The following is a 20,873-nucleotide window of genomic DNA, read 5'->3' as shown; positions in this document are numbered from 1 at the left end:
AGACCTACCATAAGAAGAAAAAGGATCCTATTTGCAGGTACTAAAGAAGCATCCTAGTCTCTTCATAACTGATTATGAACACATTAAGGGAGTAATAGTGACTCAACAACATATCCAATTGAAAGAAGGTGCCAAGCCAGTGGTGCAAAGACCTAAGAGATTAGGGCTAGTGCAACAAGATGCGCTCTTAAAGGAAGTGAAAAGATTACTCAATGCAGGATTTATCTACCCAGTGGAAGATTCCAAGTGGGTGTCCCCGGTTGTGGTAACACTAAAGAAAAATGGGAAGTGGAGGTTGTGTGTTGATTGCAAGCCTCTAAATGCAGCCACAAAAAGGGACCATTTTCCTTTGCCTTTCCAAGATGAGATACTAAATGAAGTGGCTGGTCATGAAAGGTACACAGTGTGTGATGGGTACTCAGGCTACTTCTAGATCAAAATTGCAGATGAAGATCAAAGGAATACTACCTTCATAACGCCCTGGGGGTGTTTTGCTTACAGAGTTATGCCTTTTGGCTTAACTAATGCCCCAGCTACTTTCCAAACGTTAATGAACTTGGTGTTTCAACCCTACTTTGGTAAATCCATACGAGTATTCATTGATGATTTTTGCATTTCCAGCTCCAGGGAAGTGCATCTTTCCAAGGATGATGAAGGCTTCACCTGTCTGGCCCAGTTAAATAAAGACAAGTGCCATATAGGTGAGAGTAAGGTCACTCTACTAGGCTATGTTGTGTCTCAAGATGGTATTGAGGCTGACCCTGAAAAGGTAAAGACATTGTTAGCCTTACCTACTCCTTCAAACATGAAGCAACTAGTCTCCTTCATCCAAAAGGTTGGCTACATGGGACGATTCATACATCTCCTTTCTCAGGCAATCTATCCTTTGCAGTAGCTCACTAAACACACTACATTGGCATGGAGTGAGGAGGGTGAAAGGTGCTTTCAAGAAGTTAAAACCATTTTGAGCTCATTGCCAGTCGCCTTGCAGCCCACATGGGGTGAATTATTCTATGTGAATCCTAGTGTAGGCCCAAAAGCTTTAGGAGAAGTCTTGATGCAAAAAGACCCAAAGACATCTCTCATGAGACCAGTTTACTTCTCTAGTAGAGTGATGACAGCTGCTGAAAAGGGTTTCAGCGCAACTGAGCAATTGGTGTTAGCTCTTAAGTTTGCAGTGGAAAAGTTTCGAGCTTACTTGCTTCCGAGACAATTTGTGGTGATCACAAATGAGGAGGTCTTTCCATATGCCCTACAACACATGGAACTGTCTCAAAGAATAGCAAAGTGGGTGGTGCAGCTTCAAGAGTTTGACTACACACTACATGTAGAGGATTCCACCCGTGCTTGTTTGGTAGACGTCCTCACACAAAGGTGTTATGAGAAGATCAAGAAAGAGGCACCTAGTAAGGTACCAACTATCCCGGAGCCTGAAATTCTATTAGGGGCACACAATCTATATTTTGATGGAGCTTACAAGAGAACAAAAGACAAGGCATCAGCAGGTATAGTGATACTAGGTCTAGAAAAGGAGAGGATTTTTGCAAAAGGGTTTCACCTAGAACAAGTTCATTCTAACAATGAGGCAGAGTACCATGCCCTTGTTTTAGGTTTACAATGTTGTCTTTCTCAAGGCATCACAAAGCTAAACATTTTTGGTGACTCCATGTTAATTGTTAAGCAAATGGTTGGCGTATGGGCCTGTAAAAATGACAAATTGTCTATTAAGATGAGGGAAGCCAAGGCCTTGTTGAAGGGTTTTAAAAAAGTTCAAGTTCACTTTGTACCTCGAGATCAAAATCTAGAAGCAGATGCCTTAGCAGCTGAAGAACTACAAACTCTCATGGTAGGTGTTGTCCTTGTGAAAAGTCGTTTATACCAAGGAAAGGAGGAGCTACATGATTTACTTTACTTTCTTGAGCATTGTGAAGCGTCCTCTGGTATGAGTAAAAGTGAACGTAGGTGGTTGGCAAAAAAGGCTACGAGATATAGTTTGGTAAGTTAGGACTTGTATCGTAAGGGGAAAGATGCTATCATGAGGAGAGTTCCCTCATCCCAAGAGATCAAGGATATTTTGTTTAGTTGTCATGAAGGTGTGTGTGGTGGCCAGTTTTCACAAGAGATCACTAGCAGGAAGATCTTATAAGCATGGTTTATATGGCCTAGCCTCCATTGAGATGTACAACATTGGTGCCGCACATGCGAGGTTTGCCAAAAAGCCGGACCAAGGTGTCTTGATCATTGAAATCAGCACCCAATTAAAACCTACGGGCCTTTTGAAAAATGGGGGATAGATGCAATAGGGCCACTACCTTGCACTCAATAAGGAAAGGAGTACATCATTATGGGGGTGGAGTACATGACCAGATGGGTAGAAACTCGACCCACAAAGTGCATCACAGCCATGGACGTGAGTGATTTCATCTTTGAGTGCATTTGTTGCCATTTTGGCACACCTTTGGAGATTCTCTCCGATAGGGGACTGGGATTTCGAGCTGATGTAGTTGAGCAAGTTGAAAATCAAGCGGAGGCACTCAACGCCATACTATTCGCAATGCAATGGTCTTGTGGAGAAGGTAAATGGTCTTATATGTAAAATCATCACTAAGCAAGTGCATTTACATCTTGAGGCATGGGACAAGCACTTAGATGCAGCACTTTGGGCTTATAGAACATCCTTTAAAACATCCTTGGGGTATACACCCTTTCACGTGGTTTACGGGAAAGAAACGCTACTACCTATAGAAGTAGAGCTAGCAAGCCTCCGAGTTCTAAAGGCACATCAAGAAGATAGTCAAGAGAAGCAGGTGGAGAGAAGAAACATTGATTTGGAGAGGGTAGGGCTAGATCAAGAGTCAGCCAGTGAAATACTATGGGGCTCAGGTAGAGAAGAAGCGAAGGAAGTTCAATCGCAACCTTGTCAAGAAACACATGAAGGAAGGATCTTTAGTGCTCAGATACGACAATCACTTTGATCGCAGAAAGGATGGTAAGTTCTTGCTTAAGTGGGAGGGCCCTTTTGTAGAGATACAAAGTTTCTCAAATGGCAGCTACCGGCTAGGTGACTTAGATGGTAAAGTACATCAGACCCTAGTAAATGGTTGGCGATTGAAGGCCTACCACTGTCGTCTTTCACGGCCATATGTTGGTGGGATCAATGATAAGGTTGATTCAGGGGAGAGCTCATCATATTTGAGCTCCGAGTAAGATAACAACCATGTACATAGTTTACCTCAAAATAAAAAAATATAAAAAATGTTATCAGTAAGAGCGGATATTGACAATGGATGGGGTATGGCTTTCAAGGCTCTAGGAGACCAATTGTTTGTCATGGGTGGATACAATCATTCATTGAAAAAGGCTAAAAAACAAACAGGATGTAGCAGTCAAAGGGCAGCTACGTGGCAAAGGAAAGGGTCATGATAGAAGTCCAAGATATAACGTTCGCGTATCAAAGGCTTTCATCGACTGTTCAATTGCTTCAGGATTGCAGGTGCGTAATGCACTCCATAAAACACCATATTACAACACCTTCTAGGGCTAGAGGCATAAAATACCTCTAGCTTTTGGGGGAGGGCTAATGATAGTGGCTTTTTGTATACACCCCCACTTGGTATTTTTCATGTGTATCCTCTCCAAAGAAGCCAAATGCTTTTAGTGTATAAACCACCTGTAGCATTTCTATCTTTAGCATTTTTTTCCTACTAGTAGATTTGGCTTGTTTTTCCTATTTATCTTTCAAAAGTAAATAAAACCCATCATATTTATCTTAATAAAAGTGAGGAACACTTTCCACATCATTATCTATTTTTCTAATATTTTTACTATTTGTTATCTCATCACTAATTATTTTCCCTTCATTTTGCTATATGTTATTTCCTATTTTCTTTTTTCATTATATTTGCATATCTCTATCATCATCTTCTCTTGGATGGTTGCAAGGTGAGTCATGGGTATACATCATGCTCACACAAGGCATCGATGAGTCATCTTTGGAAGCACAAGGAAAGGTAAGGTCATATGGTCCACCAAAAAGACTTTTGGGATGTGGAAAATACATGTTTATTGGCTCAAATTTTAGCACGGAGCTCTGGCACCCCGAATTGGTCAGAGTGGCACGAATGAAAGTTGTAGCTTGTGAGCTCATATCTTTGCCAGTATTTTTATTTTATTTTTTGGATCTCTGAGCGAGGAGCTATGTCATAAATGGTGGGACCCTGTTGGCAGCTCACAATGACAGGTTTGTCCTACCCTGTTTTCCCTGCTTCCACACACACATAACCACTTTACCCTCAACCCTCCCTCACCAAACCTTGTAAAAAACCCCTCTTTCTCTCTCACCTTTGTACATCATTATACCTCACTTACCACATCATTTGGCCTCTAGCTAGAGTGGCAAATCACATGGCTAGAGGCATCTTCTAGGCCTAGTCACCTTTTGGCCATCATGCAAAAAACCAAAGTGGTGGGGAGGAGCTTCATCATCACTGCACCATCCACTTTGAAAAAGTTAATTGCAATTAGCAATTAAATCCATCTTAATCAAGCTTCCCCTCTCCTATATAAAGAGGCCTCTTCTACACACAAAACAACACAACACAATAGGGTAACAAGTTGCTAGAGGGTTACACTACGCACACCACCTCTTAAGACTTGGTGCTTGAGATTCATGCATACACTTGGAGTATCCATGGCTGCCCATTAAGTCTCTCTATTGTAAGTATGGTCTTGTGTTGATAGTTACATGGTTTCCTTATGCCATATTTCCACAAATCTCTCTCGTGGTTCTTACTCTTACTTATTGTGCATGATGTATTGCTTATCACTTGGTGGTATGTGAACTCCTAGCCCTAAAAATCCCTCTCCATCACTCTCTCATGATGGAATAAGTATACAATACCTCAAACGCAGTTCCATAACTCTCTCTGTCACTCTCTCTCTCTCTCTCTCTCTCTCTCTCTCTCTCTCTCTCTCTCTCTCTCGCTATTTGTTTATGTGTGTGTTCAAGGTCATGCAAATGGTCAAGATGGTTCCACTATCTTCTTCTCCCATGGTCTTGGGGATTAGTGAGTGATGTTTTTGTTTAGGGTTTTGGTAGAGTGCTCTCCCTCTCTCTCTCTCTCATGAGAAGAAGCATTCCATATGGTCCATTGCATAGTGTGTTACCTACCCACTCTCTTGCGTCCTAGCCGCACACAAGCTAGGTGGTGCCCCCTATCATTTTGGCGGATTTGTCTACCCCATTGCCATTGAGGATGATCGGCAAGGAGGTGTAGAGGCCACCCCCTGATGGCTCCGCATTCCGGCCCTCATTTTGGTGCCCCCACTGAGGAGGGCTACATAGATCTTCAGTTCACAAACAACGAAGGTGTGCAATTTTCAACATGGACGAGTGGCATGAGGAGTTTGCAAATTGGAGAACAGAGGAGGAGGAGGATCTAGAGGCCCGGAAAGCTTTCATCGAGATGTTGTTGCCTGGCTGTAGCATCATCGACATTCAAGAAGTAAGTTCCTCTCCTTGCCTTGTTCGTGATCGTCACCAACGAAGAAGAATGAGGAGAAGAGCTTGATTTACCTCTCCTCTTAACCTATGAATGCTCGAATAACCCCCGATGCACACACAATTGAAATTATCTACATCAATACACACGAAGGTACCGTAACGCACATTAAAGGAAGAGAGAGTACTACTTGACCTCTCTTTCCTAAAAAGGTAATTAAGAAAAGGAAGATCACATCCACACCTAAGTGGCCTAAAGCTGCAGCACGTGCTCAAGCGTGAAGGTGACATTTGGTATCATCTCATTTAGTGGGGGTTACATGACCACTTTTGGTAAGAAAAAGGCCAGTGAGCAACCAGCTTCAACATCAAACCTACAACCACGAATTTCACCCCCTAAACCCTCATGAAGCAAAGAGGCAGAGGCTCTGGCCTATAAGATTGCCGCTCGTATGCGTGTGCTCCCAATGCACTTTGTGAATCCAAATGCAACCAATCCTAAGCCAACCTCCTCTCCGTGCAAAGATTTCTTTGGATATTGTCCAAAGTGCTTTGGTGATCGGGTGAAGAGCCTTCCCGCTTTACCTTTGTTGGTAATTTTCAAGAAGTTATCTCAATCTAAAGAGACTGCCCTTGTTGGTGATGTTTTGCACATTAATGGTGTAACTTTTGTTCGTCATGCTGATTATGGAAATAGCATCCAACTACTACTTGCAAAAAGGCTCGGCATAGTAAGAAGTGTTGCCATCATCCCAAAGACAAGGCATCAGCAGGTATAGTGATACTAGGTCTAGAAAAGGAGAGGATTTTTGCAAAAGGGTTTCACCTAGAACAAGTTCATTCTAACAATGAGGTAGAGTACCATGCCCTTGTTTTAGGTTTACAATGTTGTCTTTCTCAAGGCATCACAAAGCTAAACGTTTTTGGTGACTCCATGTTAATAATTGTTAAGCAAATGGTTGGCATATGCGCTTGTAAAAATGACAAATTTTCTATTAAGATGAGGGAAGCAAAGGCCTTGTGGAAGGATTTTGAAGAAGTTCAAGTTCACTTTGTACCTCGAGATCAAAATCGAGAAGCAGATGCCTTAGCAGCTGAAGAACTACAAACTCTCATGGTAGGTGCTGTCCTTGTAAAAATTCCTGTATACCAGGGAAAGGAGGAGCTGCAAGATTTACTTTACTTTCTTGATCATTGTGAAGCATCCTTTGGTATGAGTAAAAGTGAACGCAGGTGGCTGGCAAAAAAGGCTACCAGATATAGTTTGGTAAGTGTGGACTTGCATTGTAAGGGGAAAGATGCTGCCATGAGGAGAGTTCCCTCATCGTAAGAGATCAAGGATATTCTGTTTAGCTGTCATGAAGGTGTGTGTGGTGGCCAATTTGCACAAGAGATCACTAGCAGGAAGATCTTATAAGCAGGTTTATATGGCCTAGCCTCCATCGAGATGTACAACACTGGTGCCGCACATGCGAGGTTTGCCAAAAAGGCGGACCAAGGTGTCTTGCTCATGAAAATCAGCACCCAATTAAAACCTACGGGCCTTTTGAAAAATGGGGGATAAATGCAATAGGGCCACTACCTTGCACTCAATAAGGAAAGGAGTACATCATTTTTGGGGGTGGAGTATGACCAGATGGGTAGAAACTCGACCCACAAAGTGCATCACAGCAAAGGACATGAGTGATTTCATCTTTGAGTGCATTTGTTGCCGTTTTGGCACACCTTTGGAGATTCTCTCTGATAAGGGACCCGGATTTCGAGCTGATTTAGTCGGGCAATTGATGAGCAAGTTGAAAATCAAGTGTAGGCACTCAACGCCATACTATCCTCAATGCAATGGTCTTGTGGAGAAGGTAAATGGTCTTATATATAAAATCATCCCTAAGCAAGTGCATTTACATCCTAAGGCATGGGACAATCACTTAGATGTAGTACTTGAGCTTATAGAGCATCCTTTAAAACATCCTTGGGGTATACACCCTTTCACTTGGTTTACGGGCAAGAGGCGCTACTACCTATAGAAGTGGAGCTATCAAACCTCCGAGTTCTAAAGGCACATCAAGAAGATAGTCAAGAGAAGTAGGTGGAGAGAAGAATCATTGATTTGGAGAGGGTAGGGCTAGATCGAAAGTCAACAGTGAAATACTATGCGGCTCAGGCAGAGAAGAAGCGAAGGAAGTTGAATCGCAACCTTGTCAAGAAAGACATCAAGGAAGGATCTTTAGTGCTTAGATACGACAATCACTTTGATCACAGAAAGGATGGTAAGTTCTTGGTTAAGTGGGAGGGCCCTTTTGTAGTGATACAAAGGTTCTCAAATGGCAGTTACCAGCTAGGTGACTTAGATGGTAAAGTACATCAGACCCTAGTAAATGGTTGGCGATTGAAGGCCTACCATTGTCGTCTTTCACGGCCATATGTTGGTGGGATCAATGATAAGGTTGATTCAGGGGAGAGCTCATCATATTTGAGCTCCGACTAAGATAACAACCATGTACATAGTTTACCTCAAAATAAAAAAATATAAAAAATGTTATCAGTAAGAGCGGATATTGACAATGGATGGGGTATGGCTTTCAAGGCTCTAGGAGACCAATTGTTTGTCATGGGTGGATACAATCATTCATCAAAAAGGGCTAAAAAAAAAAACAGGATGTAGCAGTCAAAGGGCAGCTACGTGGCAAAGGAAAGGGTCATGATAGAAGTCCAAGATATAACGTTCGCATATCAAAGGCTTTCATCTACTGTTCAATTGCTTCAAGATTGCACGTGCGTAATGCACTCCATAAAACACCATATTACAACACCTTCTAGGGCTAGAGGCATAAAATACCTCTAGCTTTTGGGGGAGGGCTAATGATGGTGGATTTTTGCATACACCCCCACTTTGTATTTTTCATGTGTATCCTCTCCAAAGAAGCCAAATGCTTTTAGTGTATGAACCACCTCTAGCATTTCTATCTTTAGCATTTTTTTCCTGCTAGTAGATTTGGCTTGTTTTTCCTATTTTATGTTTCAAAAATAAATAAAACCCATCATATTTATCTTAATAAAGGTGAGGAACACTTTCCACATCATTATCTATTTTTCTCATATTTTTACTATCTATTATCCCATCACTAATTATTTTCCCTTCGTTTTGCTATATGTTATTTCCTATTTTCTATTTTCATTATATTTGCATATCTTGTGAGCTCGCCACCCCACCGTATAAAACGGCGGATCTGATGGTGAACTTGGTGTCCACTAGATCTATAGCGGAAGCAAAAAAAGTGGTTCAGGGTTCAACTAGCGGACGATCTCTCATCACAAAGTGAGTCGAGTTCGAGCCTACTAGCGATGAGATCTAGATCCACCTCGCAGGGGAAGCGTACTTAACCTATCTAGCGATCCTAAGACCCACCTTCCAAGAGGAGAGAAACCTCTAGTGCCTTTTTACCCATGTTTCAGAGGCACGTACACTTGAGACTTCGCCGCTCTAGGGCAATGAGTATTACTAGTATCGATTTAAACACTATGAGGACAGAGAGTTACCGACCAATCGGGACCACACTTATCATAGGCGTTGGCAACCTGAGCCAAGCCCCCATTTTCAACCCCCACACTCACGCTTCCTTGTGTGTTCTAATTACTACCACAATGATTTTTCAACATAAACATTCCTTGATTAAATTCCGAATCACAATGTTCATTAAGACAGCCCTTCAATCAGTATTGCAAAGCGGCACCAAGACAGTATTCTAGTAAAAATTCGACTCAAACTTATTCATTAAAATTTCAATGTTCTGGAGGTACAACATCCCCCCTCTAGCGAGAGTTTACTCCTCCCGTTGTCGCCTAGCTGCCCATACAACTAGGTATGTCCACCGTATAAAAAGCACGACATGGACATTCCCACCGCATAGAAAGCAAGACGTGGGTTCCCATCGCATAGAAAGAAAGTCTTTTGGGTATCACTGCATAAAAAGCAAGTCGTGGATTCAAGAGCCCTTAACCAGGGACTCTGCCCCCTGTGTGATCAGTAGGGGGATCAGGACTAATTCAACATTGGAAATAGAATGAACATGTTGAGCTAAATTTTCCCTAGCAGACATTCTTTCCTATTGCAAATAGTATATCCATAAATCATTTCTTTCCTACCTTAGACTTAAATGTACAATGAATTCAAATGCCGAGATTTCCGTCGGATTTCTCCAACATTTTTGGGGATATGTTCTTTCCTAGCTAAACGTGTGCAATGTTAATTAAACAACTGAATAAAATTGTGACCTACCTCTTCCATTTCTTCGTCAATGGCTCGTGAGATGGCCAGTGCTTGTTCGTCCATGGGAGCTTTTCCCCTTCCATTCACATTGCTCGTTCCCGCCTCGCGGTCGTGGGCACCACCGAAGCGAGTTCTCTTAACCGGGGCCATTTTATACTCACTACTTTAAATGATAAACTTGAAGAAAAAGAGCTAAGGTCCGAGAGCATCATAACAAACCAAATGGCAGATTAGAATCATTGAAGGGTACTTCTTATGTAAGGGTTTAGATTTTTCCTTCGAGACCTAGCAATTTTATGGGTTATACTTTACTTATCCTATGGGAACCGGCTCTAAAGTTAATTACTTGGCTTAGATGATTAAGGAATTTCAGAATTTTACTAATTAATTTACAAGAGAGATGGATTAAACAAGCTCAATCACTTTACTAGTGTAATAAGAAAGATGCAGAGTTACCGCATGCATAGGTGTTAGGAATTTTTTTTCTTAGTGGCCTAATGAAGGATTAATTTTACCTTAATCACATCTTAATATGTGAAAAAATTGAATCTAATTTAATTACAACACTATTGAGTGGTAAAAGAATGAATTTCATCAAATCAACATTGTTAGCGGCAGACAATTAATTAACTATGTTGCCTAGAGAGAGAATTCTCTTCTAATCATGTATTAATCATAGATTAAGAATGATGAATAGCTGAATAAATTAGCTAATTAGATGATGATTATGTAACGGAATATCGCTATGTAAGTTTAGAGAGCAGCTATTGGTTATTATAGCTAGGATTAAGCATAGTAGACGAGGTATTTGGAGAGTAATGAAGAGAATTAAGAAGAGTAGGAATTAAACCATGATTACTGTGATTAGGGGCTCAGAATCCTCTGGATTTTCTGATCCAAATGAATCCTCAAGGTGAGAATTTTGGCAGCACCTCCCTCCTTTCTTCTCATTCAAAAACTGTGTGTGTGCCGGCAACACCTCCCCAAGGTGTGTGTAGGTGTGTGTGTGAGCATGTGTGTGTGTGTGTGTGGGAGAACACCTTTAAATAGGCTCCTCAAGGCTGAAAATTGATCTGGGTTGCTATAAGCATCTGAATGAGCACTCCCTCCTTGCATTGGCAAGTCTAGTTGCCTACCCACCAAGTGTCCAGTTGGTCAGTTTAACTGGCTCTCACACCCACTCTCTAGCATGGAAACTCTCCTACAACCCCTACAAGGCGAGAGGGTGCCCCCTAGGTGCTAAAGCTGGCTCAGAGTGGCCTGGAACCTGCTCCCACACAGCCTCGAGCCCCGGTGCCTCCCCGGACAATTTTTAGGAAAAATTGGTTTTAGGCTAAAACGGGTCATACTAGTCGGAATTTGATGCCGAAAATTGCTATACTAAGCTCTAACTAAGGCGTACTGGTCCGAGTACCTGCCATATTTAGCAGCCCTCAGGGTCCAAAAATGCATTTTTTTCAAATTTGGGGTGCGGGTGCAGTTTTTCGAGACGGTCAAAACTGGACGGGTCGGGTGACCAAAAACGTTCTATTTTTGGAATTTTTTTACAAAAATTATTTTAATTCACATTTTGAAGCTTTAAAACATTCTAAACATCATGGCACTGACAGAATTCGAAAAACTGCTAAAAATAGTAACTTTTTCCATTATGTTCATTTCATGGTACAATGGTGCTCTTTTTGGGTCGGGTCAGAGACCTTAGAACCTCCCCAACGTGAAGAATTTGAGATGTCCTCATCTCAAGAATGTGTTTGGGTAATCTTTTGTGAGCGTTGGTTCGTCCTCCCAAGTTGCATCTTCTTGAGGATAATCCTTCCACTTTACTAGATGCTCCGTGATAATTCTGTTGCGTAACTTCCTTTCCCTTGTTTCAAGTACATAGTTAGGTTGGAGCTTGAGAACTCCTTGTGCTGGCATGACTATCTGATCTGAGTCCAAGAATTGATCAGGATTAGGAATATAGGGTTTGAGTAAGCTGACGTGGAATACATCATGAACCTTCAAGTTTGCAGGTAACTTTAGCTTGTAAGCCAGGTCACTCACAACCTTAACGATCTCGAATGGCCACAATACCTTGGGCTTAGCTTCTTATATCTACCTAGTGATAAGTTGCTTTTCTTCGGTCGGACTCGCAAAAAAACCTTATCCCCTTCTTTGAAAGTTATTTCCGAACGATTCTTATCTGCATAGTGCTTCTGTCTATCCTGAGCGGCCTGAATGTCTTGGCGAATAGCTCTAGTCTGAGCTTCCATGTCTTCTAACATCTTCCTAGAGGCTTCTACCCTGATGGTTGGATCTGAGAAGTTTAGTGGTGCTAAACAGTCCTATCCATAAAGAGCTTTGAAGGGTGACATTCCAATGCTTCTGTGTTCGGAAGAATTATAAGCATACTCTACCAAAGGTAGATATTGTAACCACTTATTTGGCTCTTGCGAACAATAGGCTCTGAGAATGTCTTCAATGACTTGATTAACCCTTTCAGTTTGCCCATCTGTCTGCGGATGGTATGCTGTATTGAAAGCTAATTGTGACCCAATAGATTGGAAAAGAGAAGTCCAAAATTTTGATGTAAACTTCGCGTCTCTATCACTGACGATACGCTTGGGTAGACCATGTAGCCTAAACATCTCCTTGATGAATACCCGACTAATATCTGAAGCAGTAAAGGTTGTCTTTACGGGTATTAGATGAGCCACTTTTGTGAGCATATCAACAACCACGAAAACAGAATCATAACCTCTTGTAGAAGGTAATCCTGTAACAAAATCCATACTGATGCATTCCCATTTCATCTGGGGTATGTCAAGAGGTTGAAGTTTCCCTGGTAACTTGATTCTTTCGGCCTTTATCCGCTGACAAGAAAGACACTGCCTCACATAGCGAAGTATGTCTCCTTTCATTCCAGAACAAAAATAACTCCTCTTGACATCATGAAGAGTCTTAGCATAGTCTGGATGTCCAGATGTAGGGCATATTCCTGTAATAGCTCTATCCATCGCCGTTGTCGCATATTGAGAATAGGTTGCGTAAAAATCCATTTTAAGCTCTTGTGATCTATCACTAGCTGAAACTTGCGCCCAAGAAGATAATGTCTCCATAACTTCAACGCATGTATAACTACTAAAAGTTCCAGATCATGAGTAGGATAATTTTTCTCATGATCCCTCAGCTTTCGTGAAGTATACGCCACTGGTCTTCCTTCTTGAGTAAGAACTCTACCTAAAGCAAATTTTCTAGCATCTGTCACTACTTCAAATTCTTTACTAAAGTCTGGAAGCTTTAAAATAGGAGCTGAGACCAAGAATTATTTTAGCTTAGCAAAGCTAGACTCGTGCTCGGTCTTCCATTCGATCCTCATTCCTTTCTTCAGAAGTTCCGTCAAAGGTGCAGCAATACGTGCATAGTCCTTGACAAATATCTTGTACCATCCCCGTTATTCCAAGAAATCCTCTTACTTCGCTGACGGTGGATGGTTGAGGCCAATCAACGATGTCCTTGACTTTGTCTGGGTCCACTGAAATCCCTTCAGCCGATATGACAAATCCAAGATAATTGACCTTAGGTGAGCAAAAGGTGCACTTTCTCTCTTTAGCGTAAAGTTGGTGTTCCCGAAGAAGATCAAGTACTTTGCGAACATGATCTTCGTGGTCTGCCTCGTTCTTAGAATAGATCAGAATGTCATCAAAGAAAACCAAGACAAAATCATCTAGATAAGGTCTGAAAATATCCTGCATAAGTCGATTGAAGCTTGCAGGAGCATTTGTTAGACAAAAGACATTACTGTGAATTCGTAGTGTCCATACCTAGTGTTGAAAGCCGTCTTTGGAATATTTGATTCCTTGATCCTGATTTGGTAATATCCTGACCTTATATAAATCTTTGTAAACATTTTGGTGCCGTGGAGCCTGTCCAAGAGTTCGTCAATCCTTGGAATTGGATACTTGTTCTTGACAGTTACCTGGTTCAGTCCACGATAGTCTATGCATAGCCTTAAGGTTCCATCCTTCTTCTTCTGAAAAAGAACTGGAGCACCCCAAGGAGAAGTATTGGGTCGAATGAATCCTTGCTCAATGAGTTGCCTAAGTTGTTCCTTGAGTTGGATGGCCTCTGGAAGTGACATTTTATAAGGTCTTTTTGAGATAGGTTCACATCCAGGAATAGTCTCAATCTCATGATCTACCTCCCTATGTGGTGGAAGATTCGTAAGGTCTTCAAGGAATACATCATCATACTCCCTCAACCAGTTTGGTCGAAGTGAGGTATCTGATTGGTCCACCTTGTTGAGCTTTACTGCATACATTTGCTGCCCCTTTCTTAGTCCCTTCAAAAGTCTGCTAGCCTTAACTAGAGTAGCCCTAGGTCTCTTATTTTCCCCCTGGATTAAGGCTTCATTACCCAAGTTATCTGTAAAGGTAAAGTTCCCTTGTGCACAATGGATGTGGGCCTTTTTGCTTTAACCAGTCCATCCCGAGTATCCCATCAAAGAATCCTAAGGGTAGGGTTCGAAATTGGACAGAAGTTGGGTGTCTCCCTAAATCAAAGTCGATTTTTCCTGCAGAGTGTTGAGATACTACTTCCTTGCCGTTTGCTAACTCTACAACTAGCTGCTTGTTGGATACTTATCTAGCTTTAGCTTCCTAATGCATCTCGGTGAAAGAAATGAAAGAGTACTACCACAATTTATAAGGAAGTTAACTTGTTCACCTCTGAGAGATCCTGGTGTATGAATGACTGCGTATTGCTCGCAACCATTGGGGTTGTCAATTGCAGCATGCAAGGTTGCTCTCTCCATTGCTTCATCACCCACAGTTGGTTGTACCACTGCGGCATTCACTCTGGCGGTGGCTCCACGCCCTCGCCCTCTTTTCATCCTTCCACGTCCTCCTCTTCCATTAGCTTGGCCACACCCATGGGTATTCAAGGGTATGGCATTGGCGTTGGTTGCCTGAGTGTTCCTGGGGCACTTGGATCTGTAATGTCTATATTCACCGCAACCATAGCATCGAACATCTGGGAACTCCATGGTTGTGGTGGTAGCCACAATAGGACGCTGGTCATATGCCTGATTGGTTGGTATAGTATTCCAAGCAGTCGTCCTTGCCCTTTTTGCCCAATGATTCCTCCTGTTTTGATTAACCTTTTGTACTTCAAGAGCTAGAGGTTTGGCCCTCAACAAGGCATCCTGTAGTGTTGTTGGCATGAGAGCTTCCAACCGAGCATTCAAAGGGTCGATTATCCCTTGGCAGAACCTCGCCACCTGTTGTTCCAAGGTCATCTTAGGAGCATATCTCCGACAAACTTTGCATAATACTCTTCGACAGATGAAGTCAACTGCCGAAGCGAAAAGAATTCATTCATCCTCAAGGTTTTATAGGCAGGTGGTAAATAACGTCCCATTATTGCAGCTTTGATGTCTTCCCAAGATTGGGAAGATCCCTTAATATCCAAGTCCTTGCAATGTTGCTTCCACCATATCTTGGCATTGCCAGACAAGCGGAACATCGCAAGCATAGTCTGATTCACGGGTTGGGTTCCCACAGCTTCAAAGTAATCGTCCATGGCTTCCATCCACACCTCCGCATCTCTCTCCACATTTGCCCCCTCGCCCTTAAAGAGTGGAGGCTGGGCTTGCTTAAGGAGGAGCTTCTTCTGTTGTGCTGCCGAGTATAGAGCAACAGGCGGTGCCTACATGGGTTATACGAGATTCTTGATACCATTACTTGGATTTCAAAATAGACATGAGACTTTAAATAAAATTCAAGATCCCACTTTATCAAGAGATAGAGATTCAGAGAGAAAAAGCACTTTATTGATGAAAATTTATTACAATCGAAACCCCTCAAGGCTTAGGATAACTGATGATCAACTTATTACATGGCTTTTTGGATTGCGCATAAGATACGCCTAGGAGATTGTGTTCACATGATGCACTACTTTGTTCATGAAGTAGTTTCTGTACTCATCCTTGAGTGGATAATAAACTAAGATATCAAGCCGGGATTCTTCTTTTGGTACTCCAAAAGTTCTAACTCTGTTTGCTGGGATTACATTGGTGACCTTTTCCAAGAGCCAGTCGTTGATGGTTTGATTGGTGTCGCCTAAGACAGTCAGGTCCAATCGAGTAGGCAGCAAGTACAATAACTCCACCACCCTCAACTCTTCTCCCCAACGTATCTTCTTCAAATCGGTAGCCAAGCATCCTATCTTCCAAGCGTTGATGTAGTAAACCCCTCCTGCAAGTGTCCAATCAAGTCCCCATCCTCTATTGATGCGAGTGGAGTGTGGCGTATGAGCCTTCATCAGTATCTCCATGACATCTCGCTTGAATTGGTAAACTGGGGATCGTCGAGCTCGCTCATAAATAAGCTCAAACACTTGGAACTTCCGATATTCTAGCACGGGGTCTTCCTGCAACACCAATGCAAGGAATTCGGATCAGCTACCTATATACTTTCAGTTCCTTTTTTAAATATTCAAAAAATACGACTTTATTTCTCAGCCTAACCTAGGCTCTGATACCAGGTGTGCGATCCCCACACCTACGTATCAAACGACGGATCTGATGGTGAACCTGGTGGCCACTAGATCTATAGCGGAAGCAAACACAGTGGTTCAGGGTTCAACTAGCGCGGGCGATCTCTCATCAAAAAGTGAGTCGAGTTCGAGCCTACTAGCAATGAGATCTAGCTCCACCTCGTAGGGGAAGCGTACTTAACCTATGTAGTGATCCTAAGACCCACCTTCCAAGAGGAGAGAAACTTCGAGTGCCTTTTTTCCCATGTTTCAGGGGCACGTACACTTGAGACTTCGCCACTCTAGGACAATGAGTATTACTAGTATTGATTTAAACACTATGGGGACAGAGAGTTCCCGACCAATCGGGACCACCCTTCTCATAGGCGTTGGCAACCTGAGCCAAGCCCCCATTTTCCACCCCCACACTCACACTTCCTTGTGTGTTCTAATTACTACCATAATGATTGTTCAACATAAACATTCCTTGATTAAATTCCGAATCACAATGTTCATTAAGACAGCCCTTCAATCAGTATTGCAAAGCGGCACCAAGAAAGTATTCTAGTAAAAATTCTACTCAAACTTATTCATTAAAATTCCAATGTTTTGGAGGTACAACATCCCCCCTCCAGTGAGAGTTTACTCCTCCCGTTGTCGCCTAGCTGCCCATACAACTAGGTATATCCACCGCATAAAAAGCACGACATGGACATTCCCACCCCATAGAAAGCAAGACGTGGGTTCCCACCACATAGAAAGCAAGTCGTGGGTATCCACCGCATAAAAAGCAAGTCGTGGATTCAAGAGCCCTTAACTAGGAACTCTGCCCCCTGTGATCAGTAGGGGGATCAGGACTAATTCAACATTGGAAATAGAATGAACATGTCGAGCTAAATTTTCCCTAGCATACATTCTTTCCTATTGCAAACAGTATATCCATCAATCATTTCTTTCCTACCTTAGACTTAAATGTACAATGAAGCCAAATGCCGAGATTTTCGTCGGATTTCTTCAACATGTTTGGGGATATGTTCTTTCCTAGCTAAACGTGTGCAATGTTAATTAAACAACTGAATAAAATTGTGACCTACCTCTTTCATTTCTTCGTCAATGGCTCGTGAGATGGCCGGTGCTTGTTCGTCCATGGGAGCTTTTCCCCTTCCATTCACATTGCTCGTTCCCGCCTCGCGGTCGTGGGCACCACCGAAGCGAGTTCTCTTAACCGGGGCCATTTTATACTCACTACTTTAAATGATAAACTTGAAGAAAAAGAGCTAAGGTCCGAGAGCATCACAACAAACCAAATGGCAGATTAGAATCATTGAAGGGTACTTCTTATGTAAGGGTTTAGATTTTTCCTTCGAGACCTAGCAATTTTATGGGTAATACTTTACTTATCCTATGGGAACCGGCTCTAAAGTTAATTACTTGGCTTAGATGATTAAGGAATTTCAGAATTTTACTAATTAATTTACAAGAGAGATGGATTAAACAAGCTCAATCACTTTACTAGTGTAATAAGAAAGATGCAGAGTTACCGCATGCAGAGGTGTTAGGAAATTTTCTTCTTAGTGGCCTAATGAAGGATTAATTTTACCTTAATCACATCTTAATGTGATTAAGGTAAAATTTTCTCACACATCTTAATGTGTGAGAAAATTGAATCTAATTTAATTACAGCACTATTGAGTGGTAAAAGAATGAATTTCATCAAATCAACATTGTTACCGGCTGTGACAATTAATTAACTATGCTGCATAGAGAGAGAATTCTCTTCTAATCATGTATTAATCATAGATTAAGAATGATGAATGGCTGCATAAATTAGCTAATTAGATGATGATTATGTAACGGAATATAGCTATGTAAATTTAGAGAGCAACTATTGGGAATCATAGCTAGGATTAAGCATAGTATAGACGAGGTATTTGGAGAATAATGAAGAGAATTAAGAAGAGTAGGAATTAAACCATGATTACCGTGATTAGGGGCTGAGAATCCTCTTGATTTTTTGATCCAAATGAATCATCAAGGTGAGAATTTCGGCAGCACCTCCCTCCTTGCTTCTCCTTCAAAAACTGTGTGTGTGCCGGCAGCACCTCCCCAAGGTGTGTGTAGGTGTGTGTGTGTGTGTACTGGGTGTGTGTGTGTGTGAGAGAGAGAGAGAGAGAGAGCACACCTTTAAATAGGCTCCTCAAGGCTGAAAATCGATATGGGTTGCTATAAGCATCTGAGTGAGCACTCCCTCCTTGCATTGGCAAGTCTAGTTGCCTACCCACCAAGTGTCCAGTTGGTCAGTTTAACTGGCTCTCACACACACTCTCTAGCATGGAAACTCTCCTACAACTCCTACAAGGCAAGAGGGCGCCCCCTAGCTGCTAAAGCTGGCTCAGAGTGTCTTGGAACCTGCTCCCACACAGCCTCGAGCCCCGGTGCCTCCCCGGACAATTTTTAGAAAAAATTGATTTTAGGCTAAAACAGGTCATACGAGTCGGAATTTGATGCCGAAAATTGCTATACTAAGCTCTAACTAAGGCGTACTGGTCCGAGTACCTACCATATTTAGCAGCCCCCGGGGTCCAAAAATGCATTTTTTTCAAATTTGGGCTACGGGTGCAGTTTTTCGAGACGGTCAAAACTGGACGGGTCAGGTGACCAAAAACTTTCTATTTTTGGATTTTTTAAACAAAAATTATTTTAACTCACATTTTGAAGCTTTAAAACATTCTAAACATCATGGCAGTGACAAAATTCGGAAAACTGCTAAAAATAGTAACTTTTTCCATTATGTTCATTTCATGGTACAATGGTGCTCTTTTTGGGTCGGGTCAGAGGCCTTACATATCTCTATCATCATCTTCTGTTGGATGGTTGCAAGGTGAGTCATGGGTATACATCATGCTTACACAAGGTATCAAGGAGTCATCTTTGGAAGCACAAGGAAAGGTAAGGTCATATGGTCCACCAAAAAGACTTTTGGGATGTGGAAAATAAATGTTTATTGGCTCGAATTTTAGAACGTAGCTCCACCCCGAATTTGTCAGAGTGGCGTGAATGAAAGTTGTAGCTCGTGAGCTCATCTCTTTGTCAGTATTTTTATTTTATTTTTTGGAGCTCTGAGCAAGGAGCTATGTCCTAAATGGTGGGACCCTGTTGGCATCTCACAATGAGAGGTTTGCCTACCCTGTTTTCCATGCTTCCACACACACACACCAACTTTACCCTCAACCCTCCCTCACCCAACCTTGTAAAAAACCCCTCTTTCTCTCTCACCTTTGTATAGCATTATACCTCACTTACCACATCATTTGGCCTCTAGCTAGAGTGGCCACTCACATGGCTAGAGGCATCTTCTAAGCCTAGTCACCACTTCGCCATCATGCAAAAAACCAAAGTGGTGGGGAGGAGCTTCATCATCACTGCACCATCCGCTTTGAAAAGTTAATTGAAATTAGCAATTAACTTTATCTTAATCAAGCTTCCCCTCTCCTATATAAAGAGGCCTCTTCTACACACAAAAAAACACAACACAATAGGGTAACAAGTTGCCAGAGGGTTACGCTACACACACCGCCTCTTAAGCCTTGGTGCTTGAGATTCATGCATACACTTGGAGTATCCATGGCTACCCATTAAGTCTCTCTATTGTAAGTATGGTCTTGTGTTGTGTTAACCCTCACGGCACACGGACACCCTATGATCTATAAACGTTGTATTATTTAGAGTCAGGTACCGGGCTTGTCGGACCAATAGGAACAGGGTAAGGGTGATCGCCGATGGTAGGCGCACTCTAACTGGAATATTCAATGAGTTAGTTGGCTAAGTATGGGCGCCCAAGTGTGAATGGGGTGAGCTCATATAAAAGCCACTAAACCTAATTTTTACTCATTCTCTCATTGTGCAATAGAAGCTGCTCTTGCTCCATCTCCACCTTCTCCTTCACCATCTCCTTGTGTGTGTGTGTGTGTACGTGTGAGAGTGAGAGAGTGTGAGAGTGTGTGTGTGATCGAGCGTTGCGGCGGCACGACGGCGGCGAGGCGGTTGAGCGCGGCGTAGCGGCGTCTCCCTCTTCTTCGCGGCGCGGGAATCCTTCATTCGCAACTACGCAGGACGGTGAGTGACACACCATTCTTCCTTGTGAGCTTGTCTGTTGTATGACTATGTGCTAGGAGCCTTTGTGGCTCGCACACGGCGCGTAGCAAGTCCCTAGCCTTGACATTTTTGGCGCCGCTGCCGGGGAGCTGCTGCGCGTGAAGCTCCAATGGCGACCTGTAAATTGTATTGAAGCTATTTTTTATGTAGGAAAGGCGCGGCTTAAGTTTGATTATTGTTGTTATGCAAAAATAGTAGAGAAAGACACAATGTTGTTGACTGCATTCAAGTTTTCTGTGTTCTGTTAAGCTCTGTTTTGCTAGTTCTATTAAGCTCAGATTTCAGCTTACACAGTTAGCATTTCTTGCGTTTCTGCGTTTTCTGCATTTTCTGGTTTGCACTGCACAGTTCTGTCAAGTTTCAATTTTCTGCATTTTCTGTGTTTTCTGGTTTGTGCACAGTTAGGCGCGCAGTTAATTAATTAAGCAGGTTAGTAAT

Source organism: Adiantum capillus-veneris, chromosome 8 (genome assembly GCF_014529385.1).
Source record: "Adiantum capillus-veneris isolate H3 chromosome 8, ASM1452938v2, whole genome shotgun sequence".
In the NCBI taxonomy this organism is placed as follows: domain Eukaryota; kingdom Viridiplantae; phylum Streptophyta; class Polypodiopsida; order Polypodiales; family Pteridaceae; genus Adiantum; species Adiantum capillus-veneris.
This window is presented reverse-complemented; position numbering follows the sequence as displayed.